General features: G+C 34.5%; 1 long non-coding RNA gene across 1 annotated transcript; it reads right to left on the bottom strand.

Moving 5' to 3' along the window:
• Positions 1-350: 350 nt before the first annotated feature.
• On the bottom strand, positions 351-2,082 carry LOC139826989 (uncharacterized). The gene is made up of 3 exons (XR_011737158.1): positions 1,934-2,082; positions 1,365-1,457; positions 351-431 (listed from the first exon to the last, which is right to left on the bottom strand). It is a non-coding gene; the product is annotated as an uncharacterized lncRNA (long non-coding RNA).
• Between the last annotated feature and the right edge of the window lie 8,391 nt (positions 2,083-10,473).

Genomic DNA, 10,473 nt, shown 5'->3' with positions numbered 1-10,473 from the left:
AGGATTCATGTATTCAGTAAGCTTAATGAATTTGTTCATTCTTAGCCTTAGCCATAAGCCATAGTTACCTATAGCTCAACCTTACCTACACATGAGAATTCAAAAAAAAAAAAAAAAAAAAAATAAAATTAATCTCAGACTTCAACATTTCTAAACATGGAATTTATCTTGGTGGACTGCAGGTCTAAGTAAGTTATTACATTAAATTATATTACACATGCAGAAAAATCCTTTATTATGTGACTAAGGTCTTAGTGTCATTGGTGACAATATAAACACAATTTTTCTCTAGGACTTTTTGCCAGCTTCCTGTATGTGATTTGTGACCTTACCTTGTTTTTCTGACTAAGGTTGATTTTTATGATTTCTTCTTTTGGACATCACAGCAGAGTGCAGAATTGTTCTTTTTTAAACATCACTACAAGTAGCACCTAGAGTAATAAAATAAGTGGAAAGAATAGATTTGGCAGGAGGAGTATTAAGAATTAAGTCAGGGTAGTTCTTTAATGTGCACTGTCTCAGATTGCTTGTATTTCCTGATACCATCTTTAGCTAGAAAATTCTGCACATTTTCAAAATGTCTAGCTGCATGATCATATTTTCTTAGCAATAAGGTATTTTATAAGTTTCTTGTATGAAGTCTTCATGTTCTTACTGAGGAACCTTAACAGATTTTTGTTACATTGTAGCAACACATTGCATGTCATCCAATAGAAAGGAAGTTACTAAAAGATTCTACCTGAGACTGAGAATGGATATACACTAATATTTATTCCATTTTCACAAGACATATAAATCTGTGCATTATTTTTGGCTTTGAAAGTATCCTATGCACAATATATATGCTCACACCTCATCCCCAAACTTGAGTTACACTGGAGTGAAAGGTATCAGTGTCTATCTCTCATTGTTTGGTTAACCTCAAAGTGTCAGTTTGAAGCTGAATTTTCTGCTACTGCCGTTTATTCCATTACCTAAATCTTAAAAGCAACACAGCAATTTGTGTGATTGTTCCACTGGATCAGATGCCAGATTGCTTCAGGTAATCTCAGTAGCTAACTTCTCTATACCTAGCACTGAAAAATAGCTGAGAAAAAGCTCAAAAAAATCTTTCAGTTTTTCTAAGGCAGTTCTAAAGCTTCCACTTACCAGACAGATGATATGGCTTATAGTCATGCAGTATATGGTGTAGAATTGTGACAGAACAGATGCATCAGCTTTTCCATAATGATAGCATCACTCATGTGGCACATGATAACATTCAAATGAAACACATATCTATAAATAGACCAGAAAACTATTGCTGGGAACAACCAGCTCTGGTTAGATACAACTTCTACTGGGACATTTCTTATTTATTTCACCTGTTAAGTAGTAAACTTCTGTCTTCTTTCCATGCAGCAATTAAGATGGTATGATCTTAGGAACTGTTTTTCTAACAGAAGAGTTTCATTTTCCTGTAAAACAGGTATTCTCAAATTAATTACTCAAACCAAATTAATTACTCAAGACATTTGAACTAGATGCAATCTCACAGACCTCTAGAAATCAAAATCTTTTTCTGTGATGTTGAACATCTAGAAACCCAGTCTATTTTTGCCACCTGCCCTGTCTGGCATTTCAGCAAAGAACCTTAAGAACTCTTATAAGCTCTTATGACAACTTGTCAATATTATATCAAGTATATATATAATAAAAAATACTCTGTAGTTTTGGAGGTTTCATAGAATTATGGGGAAAGCATGTCATTACAGAGTCAAAAACTTTCAGTAAGGATGCCTAGAGAAATGAGTCTATACTCTTAGAAAGAATGATTTAAAATGAACTTACAACCATAGTACTGAGTAAAAAACAAAACAAAACAAAACCGCAACCCAAAACAAACAAACAAACAAACAAAAGAAATAGGTTCAAAGGAACAATTTTTACCTACATTCATCATGTTCCATATTTATTTTCTCTTTGTTCCTTTTTTTACAGTTTTGTTTGTTTGTTTTTTCTCCAGACAGAGCTTGTCCCTTCTGTCAGCAAGTGTTTACTCTCATCTCTTCTTTAAACATCACTCCCATCCTTTTTGAGGGCTCTCTTGCTTTTTCTGTCTTCTTTTGATTTTCCTTTTCTGTTTCCTTTTCTTTCTTTCTCTGCTAAATCTCTAGCCAGCCACCTTACAAGCCACCCAACCGTGCATATTCCTCACTTTGAATTCATTGTAGCTGGAATACTTCCCAGAATCAGTGGGTGTATAGATGTGTTTATAGAAAGGAAAGGAGTGAATGAGCTCAGTATGCTTTAGAAGAAATGCCAGCTCTTTTTTCAATATTTCAGTGTCCTGTATCAGAGACAAAAAGAATCAGCTTTCTTTAACAAATGGGAAGCCGAGACCTCCAACATGAAAATAAAGTGTGAAACTGATCTATCTTTCACTTTTAGCTAATAATTACTTTGAACACCACAAAAAACTTGTGATCAACTTACTGTGTGTATGAGATTACTTATAACTTCTTGCTTGGCTGCTTGTTGCCCAAAACATACTCACTCATATCTGTCATTTTATGTTTTAAAATAGTGAACTCACCAACAAAAATCAAAATCTGCTTGTGGGTGCTTAAAAAGAAAAAAAAAATCTGTGGATTTTGCCTATCACTCCATTGTGTAATAGCAAACTATTTCCTTAAGAGTTTGTTCTGCTCAAACCTGAACTTCTGTTCTCTCACACATTTGGTCTGCCCGTGCAAGTAACAATTACAGTGGGGAAGGGAGACTGTCTGCTTTCTGTGACATTATCTAGGGGATAAGGCCAGCAATCAAATACACTCATTTATCCAAATAATGGAGACATTTGCAATTCTCCTTGTAAATCATGATAAAGTAGATGTTGACAGAGCAGCATGGCAAGGAATCTCTCATTGCTTATGGGATATTATCAAGGCAGTATCAAGTTTGATCAGCAATGCCAATTCCTGTTAGTGAACTCCATTTTTAAGTAACAATTTTCATTTATTGAAATAGACTATTTGCTTTATGCTAGTAGATGGTAAGCAATTAAAATGAAGATAAAAAGAGTTAATAAGTGTTCTGTATTTACTGGGAAAACTGCAAAACAGAAAATGCTACCTGCAATCTAGTTATTATGTGTGTTTCTGCATGCATATGTTTGATTTTCCTTGGATACTCCTTCTATGTTAACGGGTGTAATTGGTTTTTCTTACATTTTTTTTATGTGAAAATTATTGCAATATAACATCACTGTAAGAGATAGCTACAAATTTCAAACATTTGTACCAAGCTTTTTTTTTTTTTTTCCTAAGCACCACATTAAAGCAAAGAGATTGTGGATATAATACAAATTATGTGAGATAAACCATCTAAACTCATTAAAACAGTCAACAAAACCACAGAAATAATGTTTGCTTTAAGTAAATTAAATTATCGTTAAACAATCTTGGCTGATAGCACAGTAGTACCTTCCATCTATTACTCTTGAAAAACTAGTCTGAGGGCAAGGCTGTTCAAAGTTATATATAGTACCCCACAAAATCACCATCTAAATTAACAGTCATAGCAAAAAAATGTTCATCTGACAAATATTAGCCCAACAGTGAAATGCAACCACTTTGTAATTTCCCAGTGTATACATGCATGCAATTTACACAGTCACTAATAAGTGGTGTCTAGTTGTGATAATTTCTTAATTAATATTACACACATATATATTTAGAGAAAAAGGTTATTAATTTCTATAACAAGAGTTGAAAAAAGGTTGGGCTTTTTGCTTGTTTGTTCAATTTTAAAATGAGTTCAAGTTCAGGCTTTCTGGATCAGATGAAGAAACATTCAGTAACTGGCTGACTTAATCTCTACCATTTTTAGCTAGTTCACACTGACAGAAAGCAATATATTTCAGTCACTGGTAATGGCTGATGTTGTGACAAGAACATTTCTGTAACTAGCACTTATATGAGAAATTTTAATTCATTCATTTTTACCATTTAATATCGGAAAGCGATAACTGAGAATATCACAACTCGTATTTTGTGACTGCCTATTATCATAACGCTGAAGTTCAATTAAGGGCACAGGTATTTAAGGAATTGGAATGTATGTTAAGTGTATGTTACAACAATATTAGAAGAATAGTATTTTTACTAGAGAAGAGCATCAGAAACCACATACTGAATACGAAGTAAGAAGTGAAAAAAGAAATCAGATGACAGACAAAACCAGAAAAGAAGAAAACTGAACACTCATGGCTCATGTTAACATGAGAATCAATATCTCATGTTTGTTCAATGCTTATACTTCTTTGATAAAAAGGTAACTAACAAGAATGGAGAGTATTTGTCTCTTCTCCCAAGTAGCAAATGATAGGATGAAAGGAAATGGCCTCAGCTGCACCAGGGGAGGTTCGGATTGGATATTAGGAAAAATTTCTTCGTGGAAAGTGTTGTCAGGCATTGGAACAGGCTGCCCAGGGAAGTGGTTGAGTCACCATTGCTGTAGGTGTTTAAAAGATGCATAGATGAGGTTCTTAGTGACATGGTTTAGAGGTAAGCTTGGCAGTGTTAAGTTAATGATTAGACTTGGTGATCTTAAAGGTCTTTTCCAATCAAAATGATTCTATGATTCCATGATTCTAATATTAACGCTTACATGAATGTATTTCATGTAGTAGGACAAGAAAGGAATACTTATGAGAATGGTTTTATATTATGTTTTACTAACAATATTACAATTTTCTAAAATTCTTCCATTTCACTAACATTGCATAATTCAAGATCACCTCTTTCATATTGAATCTTCGCAGTGAGAAAACCTGAAAATGACAATTCAACCCTCTGTAGAGTTGCTGGCATGGATAAGATAACTGGAGCCAGCATTTATAGCGCATACCTTGGTATTTTTGAATCTTCTGTGCTTCAGTATAGTTTTTGCCTCACTTCAACAGCAGCTCTTGCAAATGAATATATAAATAGCCTATTTTTCTTTGGCTGGGTGTCAGAAAGAGATGAGTACTATTTTGAACATATTTTTTTGAGCTGACGAGATTTTAAATCAGTTTTCTGTATCAGTAGAATCAAAATAATTTTGTTCTATACTGTGTCACGGTTGACCATTTTCCATTTGACATTTCACATTGACATCCCCTCTTTTGTTTGTTAATATCTAATAGTAGGTGAAGTTAATATCTCACAGGCTTACTTCCTAAACTATTTTCCATTATTTTCCACACTTTACTCGAGTTCTGTCGACCCTGATGGCAATTTTGAGTTTTCTAGATGACATTTCAGCCTTCTAGAAGATCTATATAGAAGATCTCTGAAACTAAACCCTTCTGAAATTGCCGATTTGTCAGGTTTCAGAGCAGGTGTTAGTTCCTGTCTGTTGTCAGAAGCTATATCAATTTATATTCACTCACCTGAAGATCTTGTCATGGTCTTGGCAAATATGTTACAGTTCCAAAATCTGTTCCAGTACTTTATAAATTGAATGCAAGCTACTAGATCAATGTATCATAGTTTCCTACAATTTATTTCTATGTACATGCATATAACTAGCATTTTAATCACAAAGCAAGCAACTGTTCATCGTTTTACCACATTATTGGCTACTAGCGCCAAAGTCATCAAGAAGAAATGAACTGAATTCAGAAGGAACATCTCTTTCAATTTTTTCATTACTCACTTTCTTTTCTACCTTATAGGTCATTCTGGATTTTTCCTTTCTCTGGGGAATCATTTCCAGATTTTTCCCTTTTTTAGAATTAACTGAGCCCCTATGCTTAAAATGTTGAAAGTTGTAGCTATTGTCTGAGGGTTTCTGTCATTTATTTACCAGTCTTGATTACAGGCCTTGTTTTCTGAAATACTGTCTCTACTGTTAAGATGAGTGTCCTCCCACTACATATTATGAAGTCCTACTTGAGGACATGGAACTCTAATTACCTACAGTTTGGTTGAAGTCTTAACAAACAGTAAAAAGGTGAAAAGAAATTTCTGTTCATGTGGACGAATGTTTTCTTTATCATGTGTCAAAGCATGTAATTTTTGAGGAAGCAAGTCCTTTATGTGGCTACCTGTCTAGGCAAAATTATTGCCTTTAGTTCCTATTGTACCACTTTGACTTGACAGGATAACTCTTTTTTGCGGACTCAAGTTTGAAACAGCTGGATAGTGAACCTACTAGGGAAGGAACCCCACTGAATCTTCTGTTTGTAAATAGAGAAGGACCAATGGGCATCGTGTCATCTGGAGGTCACCTTGGGTATAGTGACCATGAAATTGTTGAGTTTACTGACCTCGGAGAAGTTAGAAGGGTGGTCAGCAGAAATGTTACTTTGGACTTCCAAAGGGCAGACTTTAAGCTTTTTAGAAGACTGGTTGGCAGAGTCCCTTGGGAGGTAGTCCTGAAGGACAAAGGAGTCCAGGAAGGCTGGTCTCTCTTCAAGAAGGTAATCTTAGAGGCACACAAGAATGTTGTCCACTTATGCTGAAAGGCAAGCCGAAGGGGAAGAAGGTCAGCCTGGCTGAATAGATAGCTGGATCTGTAATTTAGAATTAAAAAGAGAATTTATAACCTTTGGAAGGAGGGGCATGCTACTCAAGAAGAATACAAGAATGCTGTGAGATTATGCAGGGAATACGAAGGTCATTAAAAATTAACACAAATGATCTTCATTATGAAACCACCAAGCAAAAATGTCTGTGATGTTTTTAAATAGCAAGTATCTCTTGTGACAGCAAGTAAATACTCCAAGACGCAATAGTTACTTTTGTTTGTGTACTAGTCACAACTTTTTAAGAATAGGAAGGACAAGCTACAAGGGACTGAGCTTCAAATTAACTTCCCTGTCAAATACATCAATACAAAGTCTCAACACTGAGAGGCCCTAAAGCTGCAAGCTGTGTCCAGATAGTCCCCATCATGGGTGATTATTTTATTTAATGTACAATAGTATCTTCTTGTCTATATTTATGTTGATCATCCATTAATATTTTACTAGTGAAAAATATATCTTTCGCAGAATATAAGATGATATAGAAAAATCCCTGAAATATAACAATGAAGCGAAGAAAATAAGTGATACATGTAGGCTGCAAAAATCCCTTTAAAAGGTTTTTTGTTACTACATCATGAAAGTTTTAGGCAAACGGGTATTTGAAAGCAGTAAGCGGATTTATTTTTGAATTCAGTGCCAATTTAGATTCAACAAATTCTTTAAAATAGCACCTGAACTTCAATGAAAAGCAAAAGCAGAAGGAAAATAATAATAAGGGTTAGAGGAGAGTGGTTCAGACCTATGTGAGAATAAGTACTTAGTGTGACATATTGGAATCAGAAAGGTGGTACAAGAATTTGAAAAATATTGGGTGGAGGTTACAAGTCAGCAGGAGAACAAGCTGGGCAGCTAGAGTACTATTGCATTGGCCAAAACCTCAGTAATGAAACTCATTGCATATCCTTTTATATGCTTCTCACCGCTCATTGAAACTCATTTCATAGGTTATCTTCATTTATTTTTCATAACAAATCATTACCAATCCTAAACATTAATGAATCACGACCTCATCATCATAAATCTATTTTTTTTAATATTGTATTTGAGATAGTTGTCTTTTGGTGGTAATCCTTAAAGAGTTGCATTTTCAAGTATTCTCAGCAACATTGTGAAGTAGTAAAGTATTTGTTTTTAATGAAAGCTGAGTCTGCTGTAGTCACATGACTCTAGGAACTGGATCTATTAGAAAAACATCACATATCATGTAACTAGCAAAACGACTGTGACAGTTTGCATAGTACTTTTGTTTATTTTATTTTCAAAAACATTAATAAAACTACTTTTAATCAAAATAAATGACAAGTCTGTCTGCATTGTCTGACTGGCCCCACAACACATCCAGGCAGAGGCATACGAACTTCAGTTAAAGGAATCCTCAAGGAAAAATACTGCTTTAAAGGCTTTACCTTCAGAATAATGGATCTTACTTTGGACCTCAGTATCAGTATAAGTTATACGAAGTTTCTTCTGTCCTCTTAACCTTTTCTTATAATTTCCCATACTGTGATAGTTAGTGAATTTCCATTCTGACTGCATTTAGTGATATTCATGTTCTATGTTCTGTTCTAGAGTTTTTACTAAATGAATATTCCAAAGCTGCCAGGACTGGGAAGGAAAATTAAACTGGGAAAATTGAGAATTTACTCAATGATATACCTGATTTGGGTCTCCTATTTGACAGCTGTGATTGTGAACAATTTACCTTCACCAAAAACTGCATGTTTTGCCTTAGTTAAAAACTAAGATATAACACTGCTGTAACAGCACAACAGCAAACCTTTTGCTGTTTAATTGACAGCTAGTGATAATTCTTGCTCCATTACTGAAAAACAGAGAAAATAAAACCTCAAGACTTGCTACGAATATGTTCTACAGAAAGCAAAAGAAGAAATAAGATTTATGAAGACAATATAATTGGGCAATTATGCTGTATTCTGGTGCCAGAACATTCAAAATTAATAGCATTATTCTTTTTAGTTTTATGAGAGTCCTTAGTGTGTGTTTTTAACGCTGTAATGGAAGCAGATAACACCAACTCTCAATAATTAGAATGGACTATCAATCATGCTTCAAAAAGAATTAGGGCACTTCCACAGATTTTTTAATGTGTCCCACTGCTGTTCCTAAAAAACAAATGCTCATCCTCATGTTCAATGACCATCCTATGAAAAAGGGGCTTAAGAGAAGATTAATGTATGGTTATGTGTCTGGTCTGAGGAGTCCTACAGCTTGAGTGGTGTTCCTCATTGATCTCTAAATCCTTAGCTTTCTGCTTATCCCCTAACCTTATGCTGTGCACTTGTTCAAGAAATCATACTTCTAAAACTGTGCACACACCATCATTATTTCCTGTGCCTCATGGACTATATCAAGTACTGTCAGTACTAAAATCCTAGTTCTCAGGTTTTCTCACGTTACCTGAGTACAGGCAACAGGAAAGAGAGGCTTGAAAATCTGCAGTAGCTAAACATGACATGCTTTAAAGAGCAAAAATAGTATTCTGAATGATGCACTATAATTTCTGAAGCACAGATGTCAGATGGTTTCCTTGTGAACTTCCTTCCTGTGCAGACAGGCAGTACCAACTTTATAAAACATGCAAAATCTCTCCTAGTCCTCAGACTACAGTTAAACAAATTTAGGTTCTGCCTAATCTCTGTGCCAGACCTTTGTGTGGGAAAGAGTTCCACTATGGAGAGGGAAGTCCTGCTTTATGCTTACTTACAGCCCCATGCTGCACTAGGACACCAGAATGACATTGAAATAATCTGGATGTGAGCTGACAAAACAACAAATGACTGACTGGAAAGGATTTGTTCTTGATGAAACCATGTGAAGGGGAAAAAAAAAAATAAAAAAAAAGAAACTTATCTATCTCTGTTGCAACACAGACATCCAGTAAAAGAAACCCACAAACAACGAGGCAAGAAACCCCACGTTTATTTAAAAATGAAGGCATGATTAAAGCAAAAGTCAGGCAAAACTGCACAAGTACAAAAGATTTTTATATTTTTTCACTCATTCGTAATCATGATTTACTATTGTTTATGATATTTCTTCAGACCTTTTTTCCTATTCTACCTCTGTCACTCCTTCAGGAAAAAATCCTAAAATGTATCTTAACAGATGTCTTAATATGCAGCTTTCACATCCACCTGCAGTTTTCAAGGAACATCAAGACATACACCAAAGGAGATCAACTTCTTTTATTTTCAAATACACAGTTTTTCTTTCTTATTTCTATCCCACATCCACCAGAAATATCTACAAACTTCATTAGTTAAAAATCTTAGCCTTTATTCAATTGAACTTATTAAATTATTGAAAGTTTATTGCATTTCTTGATACCTATCCCACTGCAACTTGCCTTTTGTATTTCCTACTCTGTACTATTTCACCATTTCTGATGTCACATATGCAGATGTATGTAGACCAAATGCCACATCCAACTATTTCACTTTGAAAGGTTTTTATTCCCAATACAGACTTGAAATATCAAGTTTTAATATTCTTGTTTTGAAAGTAATTAATTGCACTGTAGCTTGTTTCAGGAAAAAAAAAATTAAATGGAAAAGCTCTTCTATTTAGCTTGTATTTAACTTCTATTTAACGTATCTTTTTCATGGCATTAATGAGACCATGTGAGATGGAGATGTAAGGTGGAGTCTATGTTGTTGCATTTTATTTATGACATATAACTTGGTCTTTTTGTCCCTCTTCGGCTTCCATTAGAAGGACAACAGGTAAATGTTAATACCTTTGCAAATTTGTGAAGGAAAAAGAAACCAGACAGAGATAGTATCAACACTCATGTCTCAAACATGTATGAAACAGGATTTGTACCTGCAAATGGATAACTTAAAACTTTTCTCAGAAGATGCTGAGATTTTCTGAAAATTTTATCCTACATATTATTT

The sequence above is a fragment of the Patagioenas fasciata genome, chromosome 1 (genome assembly GCF_037038585.1).
Source record: "Patagioenas fasciata isolate bPatFas1 chromosome 1, bPatFas1.hap1, whole genome shotgun sequence".
In the NCBI taxonomy this organism is placed as follows: domain Eukaryota; kingdom Metazoa; phylum Chordata; class Aves; order Columbiformes; family Columbidae; genus Patagioenas; species Patagioenas fasciata.
This window is presented reverse-complemented; position numbering and strand designations above follow the sequence as displayed.